Genomic DNA, 23,983 nt, shown 5'->3' on the forward strand with positions numbered 1-23,983 from the left:
CAGCCATGGTCTGCCACAGAAGGGATGAAGCAAACATACAGAAAGGTGGAGATGAAAGATGGAGAAAGTTCTGGCCATGTTCAGGCCAATTGCGATAATGCCCTTCCCATAGTTTGGTGGCCCAAGCCTTTCTTAGATTCTGTAAGTCAGTAAGTCTCTGTTTGCTAAGTTAGTTTGATAGGTTTCTGATACTTTCAGTCATATAGATAGACATGCAATGCCTGCATTTCTCCTAAAGTCTTGGGGGCTAAAGTGATGAACTGAAAATTTAAATCCCAATGAATAATGAATCGGGTTTTTGCCCTAAACTCCCTTTCCACCATTTATCATTTAAGAGAGAAAATTGGTACAACTCATAAAAAGCTACAAATATAAAAAGACTGTTATTGAAATTCAACTTCTGTCTTCACCAAAATGAAATGAAATGAAGGACACTTTGAGGTAAACATGGTAAGTGGAGGTAGGACCCTCAAGCCTCTTCAGCAAAGGTCACGTATTTATAATATTTCGTCTCTGTCGTTGGCCTGAAATGTAACCAGTGAGACACATTATGGCAGAAGGTACTGCATACACTAGTCAATAGGGTACCTATTTACTTTTTAAAGCTAACCCAAAATCATTCCATCACGTTCTTAAGCCCTGGAGAATGGAGTGGGAGCAAGATCACCTGAGTATATAAACAACTATATGCTAAGTATGACTCAAGGGCTTAAACACAGAAATTGAGAGAATGAAGAGAGGTTGGCTGAGAGCAAAACCTGGAGCTGATAAAGGGGAGTACAATCCACACTAAGACAGTAGGGAAGCTTGAACGCAGCTTTTAAGTTTAAGAGTAACTCCTCCTCTTCTAAGAATATAAATATAGCTCTTCCTATATCTGCTTGACTGGAGGCTAGTTTGCCCTTGAAATTTATAATCCAACTGCCCTTGTGTACACCTGGACGTTTCATACAGAGCACTGCAGAAACTGACCCACTTACACAATGTAGCCTGCTCAGCTTTGGAAGTAACTACCGAGAAAGACAAATTTAATTCTGGTTCAAGTTAGGTCTATAAAGGCATTCCATGCATGAGTGGTTTTTTGTATGTGTTGGTTTTTTTCTGTTGTTTGTTTGTTTCTGGTAAAGTCATCTCTTTTATAGAATGGAACTTATAATTATTCTGATCAATTCTGCATTCCCTATCAATTCAGCTGGACATGGAGACTACCCAACTTATTTATCAGGGGTTTCAAAAAGGCTCCCCAGGTTCTCAGCTGTGACTTGCTCACCATCAGCTCTCCGAAAATATATGTCAAAGAGTTAAACGTTATTAGCAGAGCTTTTATAACAAGGCATAAGTAACATAAGATTTTTCTCAATCAAAACGTCTAGGGGTAGCCCTGGCTGGTGTTGCTCAGTGGTTAGAACATCAGCCCTCGCACCAAAGGGTTGTGGGTTTGATTCCCAGTCAAGGACACGTCTCTGGGTGCAGGTTCAATCCCCAGCCCTGGTTGGGGAGCGTGCAGGCGGCAGTCAGTAAATGTCTCTCTCTCTCACATCGATGTCTCTCTCTGTCTCTGTCTCTTTCTTACTTTCTTTCTCTCCCCCTTCCACTCTCTAAAAATCAATGGAAAAAATATCCTCGGGTGAGGATTAACATAAAAACCCACACAACACAACAAAAAACACTAGGGACAATGCCTAAAGAGAAATCTGGTGCTAACAATCACAATTGGATTTGCTTTTGATCTTTATACTTCAGCTTCTCAGGGACAAGCAGCATCATTCTGGAAGGTTCCAAAGTGACCACAGTTGTCATTTTTCATACAAATAGGTCATATGAAAAAGAGCTTCTTCATAAATGCTTCCAGAAGACTGAGACCAAATCTGGGCTATCCATGAATCTATCTGTGACATTCTGAGTCTTTTAAATGGCTGATCACTTAGCACTGGGTACATTTTACCCTGGATTAAGTCTCCCCTACTAGATCCTAAACTCCTGCAGGGCCGGTTCCAGCACAGGGCTTTGCAAACAGTAGATGCTCAGGAAAGGCTCCTAGGACGAGAACCATAACCTCTGTTTAAGGAGGTGTCCTTTTTAAAAGAAAGAGCACACTGGTCTGGGTCTGGGGAAATGGGCCTTAGTCTCTTCACTGACTAGAGTTTCACTTTCCTTATGAAGGGCTTTACTCTAGATTTAAAAAACAACAACACACCACTGCATATTAAAGCGGAATGATCCTTAAGGTTCATTGTGCACTGCCATTCTGAATCAAAGTAAGAAATAACAAGGCTCCTACTTCTTATTGGTTTATTAACGTCAAAGTCAATCAAGAAGTTGCCTTTTGATGATATGTATGTTCTTTCTATGAGCAACATGACCGGTCACTAAGCTGGCTTCGCTGGCTGTGGTTTTCTGTGCAGATGTGAAAGTGAGAGACACGGAAGATCGCAAAGCGGGATGTTACCAAAGAGCTTGCTCCTGGCTCAGTGAAGGGAAAAGTGGAGCAGAAGCCCAAAGACAAGGATTCCAGTCACGGCTCTCCTGCTCACTAGCCGTGTGCCCCTCCATAAGTCATAAACTCTCAGAGTTCTGTTTCCTCATTTATAAAGGGGAAGGGCAATGCCTCCCAGGTGGCCGCAGCTGCAGCATTAAAATAATGGTCATGAGAATGCCTGTACACTACATGCACCAACCACACAAGCCCAGGAGGTACGGCTGCCTGCAACACGTCGGCCCAAATGGGGTTGGTCAACAAACTGCAGAATTAAAATTAAAATGGGATGCTTGAATGAAGGGCGAAAATGAAAATTCTACGTTGTTTCCCACTCATATACCCACTGTGGGACGGCACGATGCTTCAGTTGAACTCTAAGCCCACTTGGCTCTCCCACTGCTCCACAACGGACCTCAGTCATCTACCATCTGTCCTCTGCCCTCACTACTGTTTGTTTACAATGAGAATTAGAGCCTCTCGCAATGATGAGAAATCCCACCGCTGTTAAATGACAAACTGGGACACTTTAGGCCTCAGGTGTTTTTTAACTTAAAGTAGGGTTGGGCAGACCCCTGTGGCCATTCCTGTAAGATGTGGGTGCGGGCTTCCCCCGAGGGCAGTGCCGGGGAAGCCCCCACGGGCGAGCGCCTGCACAGGCCACTCACTCACTGCGAAGGCTGCAGGTCGGGGCTTAGAGACCTCCCTGCACAACAAAGCCAGCGGCTCCTTACTCTGTCACTCACGGGAAGAAGCGCGGGGCGGTCGGAAGGTCGGGGCTCGTTTCCTTTGTTAAAGCAGATTTCATGTACTTCACCTCTATTCCTGTTGTAATTTTAAAAACCAGAAGTATCGTCTTTTAAAGGCAAAGGCATTTTATTCCAATTAATGAAATAAAATACAAAAGAAACAGCTAGCTCTTTTGGTTCATTTGAAGTTACACAGTAGAATCCATTTCTTTCACCCCGAATGACTATTTTCCTTGGGTATAATTTAGTCAACTACTGTGTGACGCTCACTTGTCGAGGCTGCTAATATAGCTAACTTCTGATGATCACAGCTTCATTTATTTTTTAATGCCCACTATGTGCCAAAGTGCAGTTTAAGGAAGCAGTTTATTATATTTGCCCTTTTTAATATTTAGGGTTTTAATACATTTTCCATCAGGGATAAGCTAACATCAGCATTAATTTGCATTCCCTAAACATACACCTCAAAATCAGGGGGGCTAGCTCAAGCAGGGCGGCGAACAGAAAGTTAAGGTGTGAGTAACTTACTGTGGATGGTCACACATATATGCAACTGTAAGTGATGGAAAGTGATTTTGCTTTTCCACTGTTTATAACTGCCTGAAAATAAGCTAGAAGTAGGCAAGTGACAAAAGACAACTATTTTATATAACAAGTTATATTTTAACCAGTGGCTCAACTCCCCCTCAATTCCCAGTAAAATTCCAATTTCTAACTAATAGAACATCCTTTCTTTCACGTTGGTTTTTTCTCTTCCATTTAACAACACAAAAGAATTACGATCATTCAGCCTCTCAGTTTTATGTAGCTTTCAGAGGCTAAATGAAGAACAGGATCACCTTGTTAATAAATCTTTCCCATTGAGCTTGTGAGTGTAGACTTAGGCTAGATTTTTCAAAAGGTTCTCTCTGAGACAAGGGAGTGGGTGACCTTATTGTCTAGGAGTTCCCGAACGCGGCAAGACTGGATCTGATTTTAACGTACAGACGTCTTGACTGGAAAAGAAATTCATAAATCATCGTCCCACACAATTTAGGTGGCAGAGGAAGTAACAGAATGGGTCAATTAACAATGACTGAAAAAGTTATTTAATATAATGAAAAGAGGGACAAAACAGGGTTTAGAAGGCCTGAATTTCAGTCATTCCTCCACTTGGTAACTTTCTAATACTCATTTCTATTAGGAAGAGCTACCATTCTTGCCAGGATTATGTGTGAAAATTCAAGGATAGGTACTTCACACACATCTTAAAAGGGCCGCCCCAGTATTCCTGACATGAACGGATTTCTCTGCGCTGCATTTACTCGAGTGCGACTGACCATGATTAAAGCCAATGACAGGCCTTCAGCAGCTCGGCAAGAATCTCTAAAGTGGGTCTGCTATCTGCCGCGTGGTGACGTCAGGCTGTTGTTTACAGAAGAAAGGCTGCCAGCTTCCACCGAGCAGAAGACGGCAGTGGCCAGCCTCCTGGGGCTGCGTGCGAGCAAGAACGGGCTCTTTCTGTGCGGCGTGTGCGGACACGCAACTGTTCACGCGCAGGGGCACCTGGACAACGAAACTGCTCCGTGCACACGCACCAGCCCACGCTCCCGGGCTTACGTTTGCATGAAGACGACTAATGAAAATTGATCAAAATGCAACTTTCACTTTTGTCACTCTGACGGAAAAAGTAAAAAAACTGCCGCTCAGAAACTTCACCCTCAGTTTGAGCTTCTGAAAGCATTTCTAAAGCAGAACGGTCAGTTCTTCTAGTTTTTACAGACTCTTCCGTAAGTTTTACAAACATTCACTAACAAAAAGAATTAGGGAAGATGTGTTTCAAAGCAGAAAATAGATTCAGGCTGCAGTAGCCGAGTTTCACAGGAACGGCTTCATTTTCGGGGTGGTTGGAGTTGCTTCCTCCTATAAGTTCAGGAAGTACTCACTCAAGTATTAACATACTCTAACTGAGTCCACTTTGGGGAGATATTTTGCTAAGTTTATGACTATAAAGAAAAAGGAAAAAAAAGCCTGGTTTATTAACATTTGCCCATTCATGAAATTTCCTGGCAGAAAGCAATCTTATATTAAATCAAATTTAGAAGGGCAAAAAGAAAATAGGGGCTGCATTCATTATACTTTTTCTTCAAACTATCCATCACCTTCTGGGAGACAAGTCAAATCAGGAATAATATGGGAACAGATCATGTTTATAACTGGCACTGAAACTTTACTTCAGACAATAAATCTAGTGTAAATCCTAGCACTGGAACACTGAAGAAGAGACATGGGAAATATTTTTGGTACCTGGAAATGTATTTTCTTTGGTCCTGTCATAAGTATATCTGAAAAGGGAGAAACTATGGCTCAGTAATAAAATGAAGTTGAGGAAGAATCCCGTGTTCTGTGTTTGGCTCTGTGGCTGATTACAGCACAATCCTAGGTCAAATGCTTAGTCAAGATGTGCCTTATGCTTAGTATCTGAGAAATGGGGGTGTTGATAGCAAATATTATTTTTCCATTTTTAGGAGAACATAAGAAAAAAAGATAATTAGTGAAGAATCTTTATGCAACATTACATTACACTACAGGCATTAGAAAATAATAGAAATATGGGCTAGGAATCCAGCCCGATATTGGCCAACTCTTTGAGAGCTGGGGAGGAAAATGTGCTAAATAAGTAGGAAGTGTTATTAACACTTCCTTCATTTTATAGTGAGACATAAAAGTAGCATGAAAAATATGGCACCAGTTCAACTTTTCCAGGGCCAGTTCCAGCAAGTAACATTGGCCATATCTTCTTAGGATTTTATTATTATTATTTGTTGTTGTTAATCCCCACCCGAGGATATGTTTTCCATTGATTTTCAGAGAGACTGGAAGGAGGAAAGGGGATGGAGGTAGAGGGAGCGGGGGAGGGGGGAGAGGGAGAGAGAGAGAGACAAAAACTTTGACGTGAGAGAAACACATCAATTGGTTGCCTCCTGTATATGTCCGGGCTGGTTGGGGGAGCCAACCTGCAACCCAGGTGCCCTTGACGAGGAACCAAACCCTTTGGTCCATGGGCTGATGCTCTAACCGCTGAACCACATGGGCCAGGACAGGCCACATCTTCTTAAACACATCAAGAAACCGGAAGGGCCATACCTGGGCTCCTCCTTCACATGAATACTAAAAATGGACACCAGAAAACCTTGTAGAAAAATAAGGAAGTAATTCTAGATTATACTTGAAAATGGCTGTTGCCAGCTTCATCCCTTCATGTAGCGAAGGACACCTGCACACAGAAGTCACTGATGATGCAAAATAATGCTAACGCTCATAATCTCATAGTCAGGGATGTGTTAAAAGTGCAGGAATTTAACTGACTAAAGACAGCAATGATTAGAGCAAAATCCCACATATCCTGAGTCAGTACAAAGCTCATGAACTTGGCCCTGGTAGCTCAGTGGGTTAGAACGTTGTCCCAATACGCCAAGGCTGAGGATTTGGTCCTCAGTCAGGGCACATACACGAATCAACCAGTGAGTGCACAAGTAAGTACGACAACGAACTGATGTTTCTCTCTCTCTCTCAAAATCAATCAATAAATAAAATTCAAAGTCCATAAACTTTATTTTTAATTTAAAGGAAATGAAAATTTACATAAAGTAAAGCAGTCAACTTGTCAATCATGGCAATCAGTAAGAGAAATAGTAAGAAAAACCAAATGATGGTCACCCTTATACTTAATATGCTCCCCTAACAAACTTACTTAAAATTCTAAAATCAACTACTTGGACTTTATTTTTGTTACTTTCCTGGCTGTCAAACTGACAGGATCACTGTAAAGCAACTACAAATGCACACCATGAAAATGAGGGCGAGTGAAGAACAGAAATTCATAACTGGATTGACCAAGTGCCTGAATTTCCACTTAACACATCATGGCTTAACTGCCGCACTCCAACATACCGAAACATCATCTGCTCTGTGGTATGCCCTGCGTTTACTTCACACACGGCCTCCCTGGGAGCACAAAGGGCTCCAAGGACTCACGACACTAATGCTCATAGGTGAATACTGAATCATCTCAACTTCAAAGACATACTTAATAAAAGAAAACTCAGTTCCGTAACTGACTAACAGGACAAAACTTCTTTTTGCAAAGAACTTTTTCCTACTCATAAACATGTCTTTCTTTGTCTTCTCATCACGTAATGGTGTGTTGCGTTTGCACTAATACCTGCATCCAGTATTCAAAAGTTAAAAGATACACATTCCAAAGTGCATCTCACTTTGTATTTCTAAGGTAAGAAGTAGGGACACCATTAGCTGGAATGTTAACAACTTGGACCGAAAAACAACTTAATAGCTTTCAAAAGAGTAATTCTCATACCAGCAATGCCTTTAAGCATACAAATGGCTAATATACGATGAAATAAGAACCCAAAAAAAGGCCTCCACTTTATTTTAGGAAATTAAAATTTTATGTAAAAAAACTTTCTTATTCATATAATTATTCAAAAATAAGAGTCAGTTTCTCCAAAAGAAGTAAGACCTAAGTCACCACACACTCACACCAGAGAACATGTGAAGTGCTTGGTAGATTACACAAATGAACAAGAAGTGGTGGCAATAAGCACCTGTTCTTTCTCCCCCCTCCCAACGTAGATTCTTTACCCATCTCCCTGTCCAGTCATCATGGAAAAGCAAAATAAATAAATACTAGTCAAATGCCTTTGTGTCTCTATTCAGTGATCCTAAATTAGCCCAAATAGAAAATGTTTCCATTTTCATCACATTGTTCTTACAATGCATAACTACTACAAAAAACAAAGCCAAAAATTCATGACCCGTCAACCTAGTGCACTTACCACTTAACAGTCACTATGTTAGTGATAACATGCGACATGAGTGGCAATGGAACTTGACAATAGTGCTGAGAAGACGAGCGTCCCTGTACCACAAGGTTGTGTTGCTAAGTCAGGAAAAAACGAACGTCATCACTAGCAGAGTCCATGATTTGGTCCACAAGCAAACTAAATTTATGGCTAATTATAGACAAATTTTTCTGACAATCAAAATTTTCCACCATAATGCAATTCTAATAATACCCTCAAAAGAAGCTTTGTTTTTGTCCAACTGCAATTTTTAAAAATTATTTCTCAGAACTCAAGTTCACTAGTAAGTGTCCCCAAATGCTTTGACTCAGTCATATAGCATTAAAGATGTACAAATTGAGTGGCATAATGCTTAATATGGCAAAATGGGGCTCTTGGCTCTAAAACTTCCCCATGGTATTTGGGTCTTTCAGAAACAACCAAAATCATTCTCCAAGTAAAATCACTTTTCCAAATAATTCTTTAAAAGCTACTGTGAACATATTACTGTTCATTGGTTGCACTGCAATTTTCAGTCAAAATAAGAACTCCTTATGAAAAATGAAGACAGTAAGTGATGTGGGACAAAACCAGTTTGCCCTTAGGATCCACTCCACACAACTTTAGTTCCTGCCCACTAGCAGCTCCAAGATAGAACACAGAAATGATAGAATCAAGGAAGAAGACAAAGCTCTGGCAATTACTCTATCATTATAGTATTAAGTCCTGGGTAATGAGAGGCAGATAATGCACTGCTCTCCAAGCTATTCACTTGGACTTTTGTTCCATTGCTCTCAAGGAGACTAAAAAGTAGGGGCAAGGAGCACAGACGAAACATTTCTTGGTAGAAAGGTAAAAAAGAATTTGAGTCAGTCCCAACTGCTTAGCCTTGATGGGTTTTTTACCTGCCTGATTGAGTGTCTGAGGACAGAAATGCATTTCCGATTCAACTGCTAATCCCAGCAATCAGTATGACCAACTGTATAGCCATGAACAAATGTTTCCTATGCATGACTTTTCACATCATGGCAAAGCCAGCCTTATTCTAGTTAGGAAATTAAATTTTAGTTTCAGCTTTTGGGTCTTGATCTTTGTTTTCTTTTCATTTCTTTTTTTAACATTGGGTAGTGGAAATAAAAATAAAATCTGGTATTAGATGGGAAACAACAGCCATTTCACTTTTCATTGCAGCCTCTGAGCCACTGGTAGCAAACCTTAGCTAAACAGTAAAAGCATTTGTTACAGAGCAAAGGGAAGTTTGTCCACAAAACTTTTCTGAAAGATTCTAAAATTAAAAATTTGCCCAAATCATATGTTGCCATTTTTTTTAAAGTAACCAATAGCACTTCAGGGAAACACAACACAAATTGCAAACTTTTTTTTTTTTCCAAAACTCTAGCATTTTTAACAGAAATTATAGCCCCAGTGTCCCTCCTCTGGCTTCTTTAATAAAATTACTATTTATTTCAGAGTTCTGCTTTCATTGTGCTCCTTTATAATTTAACGTTTGAAGAACCTTCATTTGAGACGTATAAGACACATTAACACGCAGTTAAATAGTTCTTTTAAAAAGTATCCCTCTGGCTGAAATGATTCATGCAGCAGAAGCATGAATTATGGATGGAACCATTCAAAATCTATGTATTTTCAATATTCATGGAGCTTAATAAATCAATAGGTACCTTGTCAACACTAAATACAAAAATTAGAGACAAAGTAAAAGAACTGTAACTGAAAAGGGACAAGCCGAGGTTCAGCATCTTCCAAGTCAACAGAGTCACCAGACTTTTCACCCTTCTTTTCTCTTGCAATAGAGGTTAGCAGGAATTAAATATTCTGTTTACAGGGTCAAGAAGGATCGACTGCTCTTCTTCAAGAGTGATACTGTTGTTTCAGTGAAAAAAAAAAAAAATTTTTTTTAATGTGAAGATCTCCCCATGTGATTGTGACAATTTTGCAGGTGTTTCAGGAGTGCCTTAGAAATCCCACAGGGGGGAAAATGACAATCCTCTACGTATTTTGAAAAGGGCATGCCTGAACAAAGACCCTGGAGTGTTCACATGTACTGAAAAACATGTCTTTGGAGGATGACTTTCTCATGGCGGGTGAGAGAGGGTTCAAGACCAAACAATCCGGGAGAAAGAAAGAAAAAAGACTCACTGGTAAATTAGACACAATTCTTTTCAGAAAGTAAGTTCTGGAGAAACCAGAGCAGATAAACTACCATGATAAGCCCCGATTTTCCCAAAGTATCAAAAACCGGGTGCATCCTGAGACCACTAAGATACTATATTTCAAATACACCATTTTATTTTGCAGACTTTTTCACAGGTCATGGTGCAAATTTATTTTAATAAAAGAAGAAAATTTATTTCATCTCTTGTTTTTAAAGATAGTTAAAGAGTTTCGTTCACATTTGATCTAGAGAGTGATAGCTATGTGCACAGTGTTGACAGTTTTCTTTTGGTGGCTTTGGAATAATATAAAGTGAAGCTGAAATACATAATAAAAAATAAGATAGGCCAAGATAGGTTAATGGAGGGTATCTGACCAATTGAAAAGTATACAAAAAATGCTATGCCCTAGATACTGAGGTGAGAGGACAGGTAAAAGAACAGCGAAGGAAGAGTCACTTACATATATGCTTACTAGTACCGAGTGTGGCAGTGTCAAAGGGAGACAGAATTCTCTATAAGATGGAAAGGAGAAAAGAAAAAAATCAAAATGAGCATTTATTAAATATCAGCATTGTGTTTGTCGCTTTACCTATTGTCTATCAGATAATAATCACAGAGGTAGATATCACTGTTCCCATTTTACAGCGAAGAAAACTGAGGCTTGGAGAGGAATAATGAACACTGTTAGTGGTAATGTCCATTCCCACCTTCCACTCTCTGAGAGAAGCCCATTCCCAGACAGGGCTGAGCTGCTGAATCAGGCAGAAAGCCTGACAGTCCACCCCGAGGAGAGACTTCTGACTTCCTCTGAATATCATAATATATGAATGTGAACCAGCTTGAGGAAGGAGCCAAAACAGAAGTTGGAAGCCAACAAGGAGTCTGGCACAGCAGACAGATGCTAAGAACCTGAGCTACAGGTGTGATCAACCCTGAAGCCTGCGCTATCTCTGCACTTGTGAAATAATAAATTTCCCGATGATTCCAGTAAGCTTGACGGTGGTTTCTGAAAATACCCTAACTGATACAGGAATGTAACTTCTCCAAGGTCACCTGCAGTAAGCGGCAGAGCAAACACACGAACCAACATCATTCTGGCTTGAAACTGAGCTTTTTCCGCTAAACCACACTGTGGCAGGCACTTTGATGAACGCTTTTCTCGTGTTACCACCATGCAATGTTAGAGCTAGAAAGGATCTTGCCTCACCATAATGACAAAATGCATTTACCTCATAAAAATGAAGTAGTGGCCTTACTTGCAAACACAGAGAAGAAACGTAACTTTAGCAAAAATTCCCAGAATTTTACATTCTGCAGAACTTCTCACTTCATATGCATTTATTTTTTAGTAGAATATGAATTCACATGTATTTAATAAATGGAATTGAGCTCTTGAAAAGCATTCCAAGTTATTGTTAATTTTCTTAGGTGGGATACTGGTATTGTGGTTGTGGAGGAGAATGTCCTCATTCTCAGGAGATGCACAGTGAAGTATTTAAATACAGCAAAGGTTAACAACTACAGAATCTAAGTATAGGGCATATGGGTGTTTGTTGAATTAGTCTTTCAAGTTTCCTACATGTTTGAGAAGTTTTACAATAGAAAATTTGGGTGTGGGGGAATACAGTGTGGCTATTCATTAGGATGACCTGAGCATTTTGAAAAATATTAAAGCCAGGGCCTCACCCCGGGTTGTGGCCTGGGCATGGGTAATTCTACTGTATCTCACTGGTAGGGTAGAAGAACTCAGATTTTAAAGTCACAACTCATTAATAATACTCTGATAGTCCCAGCTCCATAAAGACAAAGCTGAAAATTTCCATAGACTATTTTTTATTCATGAAAAATTGCCAGTGTTTTAAACTTAACATAAGGACTAATTCCAACAATAAAGAAACTTTCCTGAAACATACATTGGGTGACATAGGGAATATTCAATTAATATTAACCATCGCTTTAACAAACCTATATTAAGTTTTTCCTGTGCTGTGCTCAAGACCATGAGGGCAAGAAGAATGAAGCAGACTGTTTCTCCCTGAACAAATCTATTCATAGAGTCCATGGTCCAACATGCCAAAATATAAATTACAAAAATGCCCCCCAAAAAAGGGGGGGGGGGTATTTAAGGAGCATTAAGCCATTTAACCTCTTTTTTAGAAACAAAAGTCTTACTAAATCATGCTTTTTACTCCATGCCAAAGATGAGTCACAATCTGTTAAACTATAAGGAAAGGAGGATTCCTTGAAAAACACACAACTCCAATTCTCCAAATTCAAATTCGTGCAAATTACTTAAAGATACTCCAGTGAGTCGTACATATGGAAAAAAGCTCTCTAAGGTCCTATATCTAAATTTCAGCTTGCACATGGGCCTCCTCGGTTCTATTTGTATTTCTTAAAATATGTGTGTCTGGGGTATGGGATAGAGGTGAATACATGGTAGATGAAATGAAATAGAGAAATAAAGAATAAATGGTAAACTTTAAAAATATAATTCTTATAAGAGAGATTTTGTCTTAAAAATATACCTACAACCTATGTGGCTTTAAAAAAAAGTTTTATTGATATACAATAAATGCATAATTTGTTAAGTTTTGACATAGGTATACACCTTTGAAACCATCACAGCAATCAAGGTAATGAATATAACTATCCTAAGTGGCTTTTTTTTTTTAAATCCTCACCCAAGGATATGTTTATTGACTAGAGAGAGAGAGGAAGGGGGAATGAGAGAGAGAGAAACATCGATGTGAGAGAGAAACATTCAACGGTTGCCTCCCATAAGCACCCCGACCAGTGACTGAACCCACAACCTAGGTATGTGCCCTGACTAGGAATCAAACCAGCAACTTTTTGGTGCATGGAACAATGCTCCAGCCAACTGAGCCACCCAGCCAGCAGGGTTTCTGGGTCGCCTTTTGAATCAAACTGATGTGTCATAGCATAGATATAGTTTTCAAGGGGAAAAAAATTAATAGAAATTGTTACTTAAAAAAAAAAAAAAGAAAAAACCAAAAAATTCTCCACAGAAGTGTCCAAATACTTTCATCAACAGATAAAACAAACATTGAGGCTTTGGATTTTTTTCCCCTAATTGAAATTTAAGAGCCAAGCATATGTCGTGTTATTTTATCTTAGATTTAGGTCCAAATAAACAAACAAAGGTACTTTAAAAACAAAGGGATTCTTAGTATTTTCAAACATCCAGGCAAATAAAAACAAAAGCCATAGTCACACAACCTAATGTTTGAGAACTTTTAAACACTCACATCAGGAGCTTGGCTATTCCAAAGCAAAACAATTTAGAAAGATTATACCTATATATTACAACGATATATACAGACTTCCTAAATCTGGAATATTAAGCCTTTGGCACTCCCATTTCACAGGCAGGCAGGGCTCCTCTAGGCAAAACTGAAGAAAAAGAGTGTCTTTAGTGACTGTCAAAGCCTCCATCTCCACTTCTTTCCTCCCCTTTCAGCGCTTCTTCCATTTTTCAGTGAACTCCCTTTGTCTACAGGGCCCTCACCGATGCACCAGGCTCCCCAAAGCTATGGAGTAACTTTTGTCCTCAGAAGCTGCCCCAGTCCATGGTATGTCTGTATGTTGTACTCTCAGGTGCAAACTCTCTGCTTCCCACCAGGCAGCTAGCCAGGGAATGTAATAAATGGCTAGGATGTGTGCTCCATTCCCTTCCCCATCCCTTCCTTGCTGAGCAGTCTAGTAGCTTCCCTGCGGTACCTGAGAAATAAGAAATACCTGCGAACCATCTCTGCCCTAACTTAAAAGGCAGGCTGGATTCACAGGAAGGCCACTCAGGGTCTCCAGAAGGCAAGCCCATTTGATCCAGGACTAAGTTTACTATAATGGCCTACACCACACTTCCCATCACACTAAATCCCATATTGCTTAATACAAGACATTTCATTTTCACATGGAGATATTTTTGTCTCCCCAAATGGACTGTGAACACCATTATGGACAGGTGCCATGTCTTATTAGTCTGTGACACCCTAAGCACTTGGGACATGTATTAAATAAATTTTTATGAATAAAAATAAAATGAAAATCATTATATTTTATTTTATCATATTAATGCTATTTTACTACAAAAATACTTAGATTTACCCACTTTAATATTTTAGGTAGAAATGTACACCAGGAGTTTTATTTGTTTGTTTAGGAAATTACATAGTTTTACAATCACAGAAACAAAAGATTAATTCTTCCTGTACAGTAGACAAAACAAATTTAAGATTTTCTTGTTAATTGTGCAATATAGCCGAGATGACTACATTTCCATTGTGCAATTTTCAGTGTTACACTTTTTTTTTCAGGCTCTATTACAGAGAAAACAAAGCAAAGGGAGAAAACAACTTAAAAGTATAAAGACAACCTAGGAAAAATTTCAGACCATGCCCACTGTTAGGTTTCCCAGGGTTCACAAATGAGGATGATTTCAGATTTCTGTTGGAAACAACCAGTCACATGATCAGTTTTTAACATTTCAACTCAAACTCAAGTGAAAATCGTCCATTCAAATGGAGTTTTGTTTCAAGATTCAAGATTCTTTTATACCAAGTCAAAGGGCATAAAATCCACACAAAGAAATCCTATGGTTTTCCAGATTATTATTATACAATGTTTAGTTATGACTTATCCAAATAATAGATAAAATAAGCTCTGTACACACCAAATTGTTTGAATGTAATTTCTACAAGGAAAGGAATAGTTGTCTCTTTTCTTCACTGCTGTAATGTATGTACCTAGTAAGAGTAACTGGCACATAGTAAGTGCTCAATAAATATCTGTTGAACGAACTGAAAGAATGAATAAATAAATGGAAGTCAAGAATGGGACATATGTATGCAAAAAAAAAAACCCAAAAAAGCAAGCTTCTTCCATGAGGCACAGATTTTATAAAGTACAATTTTTGGAAAATCTCTTGTTTAATCAATTACAAAATGCAGTTTATCTAATCCTATACTTGAATTGTTTAAATAAAAAAGTAACAATGGACTGTTTTCTAAGTCAAAAGGAAGATTCATTTTGTTTAATCAAATTGAAAAGTTTTCTACTACTGATGTCTGAATAATGTCAGGTATTTTGAGAAACTATAAAACATTCTCTCCAAATCAATGGACTTTGGAAAACTTTTTACTCAAAGGATTTTTATGTAAACCTTTTTTGTTTACTAATACATATTCATTTTCATACCCTTTGATTTCCTGGGTGAAAAGACCGCTTAAAATCAAAACAAAAGTTAACTCAAACGGATACATTTCATTGGAGCTGCAGCCACGGAAGACAATAAAGCTGATGGTTACTTCACCAGGAACCATTAATCACCGAACAATGGTGAACCCTGGAAAACCTCACAGTGGACTTGGGCTGATGTTCAGTCTGGCTGGAGGGAGCTCTAAACAAAACAAAGGAGCAGCTCTTCATGTCCAAGGCGAGGTGCTCAGGCCGCCGCCCCCGCGGTCAGGTGGCGAGGTCACTGCTGAAACAGCAGGGCCCCGCGTGTGGACCAAAACAAAGCTGGGACGGTGGAGACGGTTCAGGGCAACATGGACAAAAACCATCGGCGGTTATCCCCCCATAAAAGAGGTTCATAGAAAAGCGGTAAATAATAAACATGTCACATTTTCCCTTTCCCCAACTCACTTAAGCTAAAACTTGGTTTTAGGGTTACAAAATGGCCCCTCTTAAGTTCAGCGTAGATTAGGTGGTGAGAGCTCATCTTTTGAGATAAGTAGAGCAACTTTCCTATACAGAAGGGCCTGGCCTCAGTCTCATAAAAGCGGACTGAAATAAGTGAAAACTACTCACTTCATAGCTTACACGGAGGCAGAGGCAAAGGACAGCTAAAGAAAAAAGCCTGCTGTGATCAAGGAAAAAGACCACCAATGCGAAGAGAAGATAGAGCAAAATGAGAAAGATGCTGCTTAAAAAACAAAATCACAAACTCATGTGGAAATACTAAGAAAACTGAAAAACAATGGTAGAACAAAGGAAAGAGGGCTGTGAAAAAACAGGAAAAAATTAAAAGTGAGCTGCTTGGGTCATTTTATTTACTATGGTAAAAGTAAACATTCAATATACTAAAGAGTAATACACACCACCGCACAAAACATACACATCAATGTGGACTTTAAAGTCAGAAGTGGAGGAAAAGTCTATCATTCTAAGCTCAACATTCTAATGTTCTAATGTTCAACATCCAACTGACGGATATTGAACAATAAGGAAAAAGGACACTATATTTTTTAAAGTTGCTTTTTGCTTATCAACTTCATATTAAAGGATAAGTGTTCTTTAGACTCAATATTTAGTTGAAATAAATATTTCTTTGTATGTCCACTTGTCAGGATAGGTCTGACGCTAAGTACACGAGAACTGCACTTCCACTTAAAAAAAGTGAGTAACGTCAATGAGGTCGTGACAACTCTTCTGCCAATAACCAGAAAGAGGTAAAGCTGAATTTAAAAAAGCTTACATAATGTGCTAACTCTGGGCTTTTGATTTTTGAAGACTGCTCACTCACTTTTAGGGACAAGAGAAGAAAGACTAGTTTCTTAATACACAGCCTTTCCAGACGTGTCTTCATTCGCCTTCTCAAATAAAAATTTAGCTGGAATAAATGAAATCCTCCAAGCCACTATATTCTGAAATGTGCACATTTCACTGCATTCAAGGTACAAAAAAGTGAGTATAAGGAGAGGTCCTATAGCTAAATAATCATTTTGAAATTTAAAAGTAAATAAATAATAAATTTTTTCTTTGAATATACTTCTAATGGAGTCTGATATATCTAACATTTCCACCACCACCACCATCCCCCGCAATGGGCAAGCAAGCTTTACAAGCTTTAACTTAAAAACATGTACTATCTCTTGGATACATAAACTTTGTTCTTACAACACCAACCTCTGCTACAACCCAAGATGTACGAAAACTCAAGTGTTAACGTTTAAAATCCCATTCAGTTAAACCAAAGTTCCTTGCCTCTTCAAAAGGTACCTTATACATTCTTGTGAACATATTGATAAAAAAGTCTCTTCAAATATAAAGTTAAAAGAAAAAAATGCCCTTCGGACAAAAGATCTAAAAGGTCACAATTTTTAGATAATAATAAACAAATATCCATTTCTAAATGCTAGTGTTTACTTCGTATTTGCTTGCGTTTTGTCCTGCAATGCTTTCAAAAAGTACATACAAATTACCCCTCCAACTCTCCTCTGGGAATGAGGGCAGGGTAACCGCCTTCCCTCTTCCCACCGAAAGGGTAAGAACTGAGAGCCGTGGAGGTTAAGTGTAAAGCTCAAGGTCACGTGCCCATGAATAACACTGCTCAGTCTAGAACTCCACGGGCCTTAATTCTAAGTGTATGTCAATAGATAATGCATATATTATTTTCCACTATTTTTGATTGCTGACGGAGTATTGCAGGTCCTCAAACAAGGTAGTTTCATTGATTGTCGGTTCACCATTAACGTAGGAAATTAACTATTGTTTATATCAACTAGCCTGTGGTGAAACTGGTTTCAGTTTAGGTGTTTCACTTAAAGTCACAGAACCTATCGATGACATTAAGTGAAATCTTAGTATACAGCTATTCATTTTCCTAATGTTAGAAGGTGGGACAAAAATCACAAGCCCTAAAGTTTTTATTTACCTTGCTCTTCTCTTTTGCCCAAACAATTCTTCATCAGAAACACTGCTTTTTTAAAAGCTGGAGACATTATGTATGACTGTAAAATACCAGTACTGAAATGTCTTCACAAAAATGTTAAATGAAGAGATAAGAGAGATGAGCTACAGAAACAATATTATACTAAAATGTGTCAATGAAAAATAAGTGACCTTCCATATTGCAAACCAGACACTTACGTGCAGTTTCTAAGTGCCTATAAATTAATTTTTTAAAATTTCATTTTTAAATTGGCTGCTTTAAAAGTATATGAAGAGCCCGGCCGGGCGTGGCTCAGCGGTTGAGCATCGACCTAGGATCCGGGCGATCGGGGTTCGATTCCCAGTCAGGGCACATGCTCGGGCTGCGGGGTAGGCAGCCGATCAATGACTCTCTCATCATTGATGTTTCTCTGTCTCTATCCCTTTCCTTTCCTCTCTCTGAAATCAATAAAGATATATTTTTTAAAAAGTATATGAAGAGCCCAGCTGGTGTTGCCCAGTAGTTGAGCCTCAACCCATGAACCAGGAGGTCGCAGTTGAATTCCCGGTTGGGGCACTTGCCCAGGTTCGTTGCGGGCTCCAACCCCAATAGGGGGCATGCAGGAGGCAGCCAATGGATGATTCTCTCTCATCATTGATGTTTCTCTCTCTCTCCTTCTCCTTTCCTCTCTCTGAAATCAATAAAAAAAATTTTTTTTCTAATCCTCGCCCGAGGATATTTTTTCCATTGCTTTTCAGAGAGAGTGGAAAAGGGAGAGAAAGACAGAGAGAGAGAAATATCGATGTTATGGAACACTATAATGCTTCTGAGTCTATTAGTATTCAGATTTAGTTACTGAGGATATCTCTTTCATAAAAGATATTCTTGCATTTTATAATTTCAGGGGGCATGATAATTAAACTGGATTTTATCGACAAGTAAAAACAGTGATTCTATAAATGAAGCAGGTAGTAGGCCTCATCAATTTGATTTATTTAAATATATGTATTCCCTAATTGTGTAATGCCTATAAATGTATGGTGAAGTTTAAAGGGTTTTATTTACTAATTATATATACCTCCTTTATTATTCCTATTACACTATTTACTACAGCTATTTCCAAAGTTAATTATTTATTAAGATTACTCAAGAGAAAGAGTTGCATTCTTAAAAGAAAAGAGAAATAAAGCTTTGGTTCTTAATGCTATTTTATTTTCATGGTGCTAGTTTGATATATTCTCTTTATTATTATTAATTTTGAGCCGGTAATAACATCACAGCATCATTTGGGACATTCAAAAATTTAATTTGTATAATTCGTATTAATTATAACATCCAACTTAGAGACGGAAAGTTGGGGAGTCAGAAAATCTTACAACAAAAAATGGACATGTCAGATGTCAAAGGGAGATATCTGATATGTACTTTTCAGACTATTTTAAGTTTAATCTTCAAAATGAAAAATAGTTTCTTAATAAAATATAAGTTATACTGTAATTCCCCTCATTTGTCCTCTATTTACAAAAATAATTGAGAGCATAAAAATTCAACTCAACGATACAAAAAAAAAAAAAGCATTATCCACAATATCACTTATAATGTCATTCACCTATTCATAAACAACTTCAGAATAACATTATTTAATTCATTCCACAGCATTCATTAAGTTTCTTTATGTACCAGGCACTCTGTTAGCTACTGGAGATTAAATTATGAATGAAACACTACTCTTACCCTCAAAGAGCTTTCTGCTTAGTAGAGGAGAAAAGTCACAGGTAACAGCAAATGTGTGATAGGTATCATTATCACAGAGGAATGCATATCCTCTGAAGCAAGTTCAAATGAAAGAGCGATCCACTCAGCTCATCAAATAACTAAATTTCCTAAAGACTTATATAAACACTAGTTTAAAAGTAGAAATCTCAGAGAACATCATGCATATTGATAAGGATTCTGCTTCTTTTGACAGCAATAATTCTTTATCTTTACAAAAAATGTACTCATGCTTCAAGACATACAAGGCGCATAATAGGAACTCAAACTTGAAAAGATGAATCAAATGCTAGTCAAGATTTTAGCAAAGATATACCAAACATTAGTCAAGATCTCTGCATGGCCCTGGTCGGGTAGTTTTGGTTGGTTAGAGCATCATCCATATACACCAAGGTTGCAGGTTCCATCCTGGCTCAGGGCACATACAAGCGGAGGAGGCCTAATATATGGCGACAGAAGATGGTTTGACTTTGGGTGGTGAGCACACAGTGTAAATGTATAGATCTTGTATCATAAAAATACACACTTGAAACCTCTATGATCCTATTAACCAATGTCACCTCAATAAATTTAATAAAACATTTTTTAAAAAAAGAATCAACTGCCCAGCAGGATTGGCTCGGCAGTTGAGCATGGACCCATGAACCAAGAGATCACCAGTTCGATTCCTTGTCAGGGTACATGCCTGGGTTGTGCGCTTGATCCCTGTAGAAAGTGTGCAGGGGCAGCCAATCGATGTTTCTCTCTCATAGATGTTTCTATCTATTCCTCTCCCTTTCCCTCTCTCTAAAAAAAAAAAAATCAATAAAAACATATTTAAAAAAAAAAGAATCAACCAATGAGTGCATAAATAAGTGGAACAACAAAATCTTTCTCCTTTCCTCTCTCTCTAAAAGAAATCAATCAATAAAAATATTTTTTTAAAAGATCTTTGCATATATTAACCCATTCTGACTTCACAATAACCCTATGAAGTAAATGCTTCTATTATCCCCATTTTACAGATAGGTAATCTGAGATTAACTTGACTATGGTATAGACAGCAAGAGAAAATGCTGGGACTTGAACCTACAGAATCTAATTCTAGAGGCCCCACTCTTAACCACTACATTAGACATCCTCTCTAAGGGTGGTGATGATGATGGAACGGCTAACACCAAGTGCTCTGTGATGTGCATTCTTATTTACCCTTACAGCAGCCCTTTAAGGAAAAATCCTTCCAATTAACAGGAGAAAACCAGCAAAGCCAGGTTTGAAACTTGCCCAAGGTCAAGCAGCCATCTAAGGATGGCAGCAAGATTCAAACTCAGGCAGCCTGGCTCCTCTGCTATGAGGCCTCTCAATGATTCAGTCTAACACTCATGAAGAAGGCCACAGGATAAAATTTATTAAACAATTCAAAATAGCTTTGTATGTCTTCCTGAAACACACTGCAAGATTTGGGGGCTTATGACAAGCATTTCTTTATGATAGCATTTACATTTGAGTCAACTTTACTACTTTGGGTTGATCATAGGCACATTTCTGCTCTTTCAAAAGAAATCTTTCTATAAAAATTGGCAGATTTTAGTACAGGAACAGTCTATTCTTTAAAATTAAATTTAGTAACAACTTAACTCTGATTAGTCTGAAAGAGAAGGAGAGAATGAACTACTCAGAGGCCTTTCCTGTACAGCACTTTAATATTTCAAAACATGTTTGGTTTGGCCTAATTTGAATCTTGTGGACAACTAGACCAGAACTTGATGCAAAAAGTAACAGCATTTTAAATAGGCTGAATTTTCAAAAGTGACCTCTGAAGCCCATTCAGAGTAACTACTGCTCATAATTTTCACTTTTATCTCCTATTAAATACTAAAGATGCATAAGGCAAGATTCTCATAAAGCATATATGGGCAAGTATGTGTACTTCTGAGCAATCAACGATCAAGAAACCAAATTAAAATTTTACAAAATTCTGTAGCATGACATTGTTTAAGAGGAATCAATAACACAAAAGAGGAATAGCAAATGAAAAAAATATCTATTTTTATCCTTAACACACCCCACTGTGCCCAATGACTGAGAAATAAAAAATTCTGTGTTGTAATTTTTTGCTCGGAAAGAGGTGAACTAAAGATGAAGTGTGAAGCTGGGTTTTCACCTTACCTTGCTTTCCTCCAACAGGTTCAAAGACTTCATAACCTTTACCTTAATAGTGAATTCATTTTTTTTTTCCAAAAGGGGACCTATAAAACTATTTTAAAATAAAAATAGTAAGCCGTACCACCAGGCAACCTGTCTTTCCTTGCTCTATCACCATACATTCAAATTAGAAATACCTTTTGTCTTGCCTTTATTAAATAAAAGTTTAACTTTGATTTGGAGGAAAATGTACCCATTAGCCATTTTCCATTTTTTGCAGGTCACAGAGTCTATCAGATAACACTGCTGACTATTACAGTTCACTAAGCATCCTAGAGACAGAAAGCATGCCATTACCGCTCATTTTATCAGCGTTATAATGCCCCGATGGTGGAAGTCTGGCAATACCTAGAAATACAGCAAGGGCTGGTGAATAAGGAGTCGAGGGGCGGGGGAGGAGAGAGCCAGGAGGGAGGCGGTCTCCACCTCGAATCCACGCCGGACCTGGAGCCTTCTTCCCACAATGTGATCCCTGCCCTCCCCAAAGTGGACGGCTACAATACTGTCCCCTGTCTCCCCAAGATCCCACAAGGTACTCACCCTTCCGCCAAGAAGTCGCCACCGAGTCCAGCTCCGAGACGGGTCGGGGTGGCAGCGAGGGAGGGGACGTCTGGGCTGTGGGCGGGGGGTGTCGGTGCGTCACTCGCGGGTAGGACGGTGAGTTCGAGGGGTGGGAGCCCAGAGGAGCAGGGAAACCAAGTCACGGCCGAAAGAGGAGGAGAAACGGGGGGAGGTGGAGAGCCCCCTCCCTGAAATAAACTCCCCGGCTCCTGCGACCCCCTGCCCCAGGAGGGAAAATAAAATCAGGGAAATAACAGACTGATAAATAAATCTCTAATACGACGAGGAGCGAGGAACAGACTTTAATTTAAAGGGGGGAAACTGAGCGAGGGCTGGAGGGGAGACAGAGAGAAGTGGCTCTGGGTCTATCCCATGCCTTTGCAGTCCCCAAGCAGAGGAGGAGGCTGGCTGAGGGGAAGTTGCAGCGGCTCCTGAGAAGGAGGAGGAGGAGGAGGAGAAGGAGGAGGAGGAGGTTACACCGTAACAAGTACAGACAGACAGCCATGGATCAGAGGGGCGCTGCGAGCAGGGGTGGCCGCGGCGGGGCGAGCGGCGGTGGCGGCAGCACCGCCTGCTCAGCTCGCTCAAGACATTTAATTGGATTGATGGGTTGTGCAGTGACTCACAGACTTTACAGAGTCGTACAGCAGTCCCCGCCCAGCTGGCCAGGGGAGATGCGGCGGGGACAGGCGGGGAAAGGGGGCCGAATCGGAGCCGGGAGGGGAGGAGGCGACTGAGAGAGGGCGAGGCGTTGGGGGGCGGGGAGGGGACCGAACCCACCCAATGGCGAAGCCCGCCGCTCCGACGGGCGTGAGCACCGGCCAATGACAGCGCGGCTCGATAGGCGGCTGGCTTCGCCCCTAGCCCTATGAGTCTACTAAGGACACTGCCGCGAACGGGGCGGGGGAAGTGGAGTGGGGGGTGGGGAGAGGTGGGTGGACGTTGAAGTGGGGGTGGAGGGAAAGATGAGGCACCGGAGACCCGCGGAGTCACTCCGCTCGCCTAGCTTCAGAAGCGCGCCTTCCGCCAATCCCAGGGCCGCGTGGGGGTGATGGACGCAAGTGTATGACCAATGAGGAGAAGAAGATGCCCGCAGCGAGACCGAGGGGAAGAAGTAGGCGGGCCGACGCCCTCCCCTCCCTCCCGTGTGCAGATCCTCCCTCCCGCCCGGCTCGGGTCAGTCACGCAAATAACAGTGTGAGGGCTGGGGCCGCACGCGGGGGGGGCGCTGCTGGCGGCGTGACAGCGATAGGGACTGGCTGTGTTGCCCACACCGCGCCGGCAGGAGGAGGCGGCGGCGGAGGCTGGCTCCTTACTCAGCCTGCAGGCGGCTGCTCCCGCCGCCGCCGCCGCCGCCGCCGCCGCCGCCGCTGCCGCCGCTGCTCCTCAGCCTCCGCCTCGCGCTGCCGGAGCCCCTGCGGCCAACCCGCACACCGAGGGGCCACCACATTTGGAGTGAATCAGATCAAAACTTTGCCCACGTCCATGCAGCGCCTACTCTGGGAGACAGCTGCGCGTGACGTCCTGTGGGGCTGTGCTCTAGGATC

At 40.2% G+C, this 23,983-nt stretch overlaps 1 protein-coding gene across 1 annotated transcript in view; it reads right to left on the minus strand.

Moving 5' to 3' along the window:
- SERTAD2 (SERTA domain containing 2) overlaps positions 1–23,152 on the minus strand; it is a 108,610-nt gene extending 85,458 nt beyond the window's left edge. Inside the window, exon 1 of the mRNA XM_087823599.1 lies at positions 22,416–23,152. The gene's annotated coding sequence lies outside the window, so the exon portion shown is untranslated. The remainder of the gene's footprint in view (positions 1–22,415) is intronic.
- Between the last annotated feature and the right edge of the window lie 831 nt (positions 23,153–23,983).

The sequence above is a fragment of the Miniopterus natalensis genome, chromosome 13 (assembly GCF_054644295.1).
Source record: "Miniopterus natalensis isolate mMinNat1 chromosome 13, mMinNat1.hap1, whole genome shotgun sequence".
NCBI classification, from domain to species: domain Eukaryota; kingdom Metazoa; phylum Chordata; class Mammalia; order Chiroptera; family Miniopteridae; genus Miniopterus; species Miniopterus natalensis.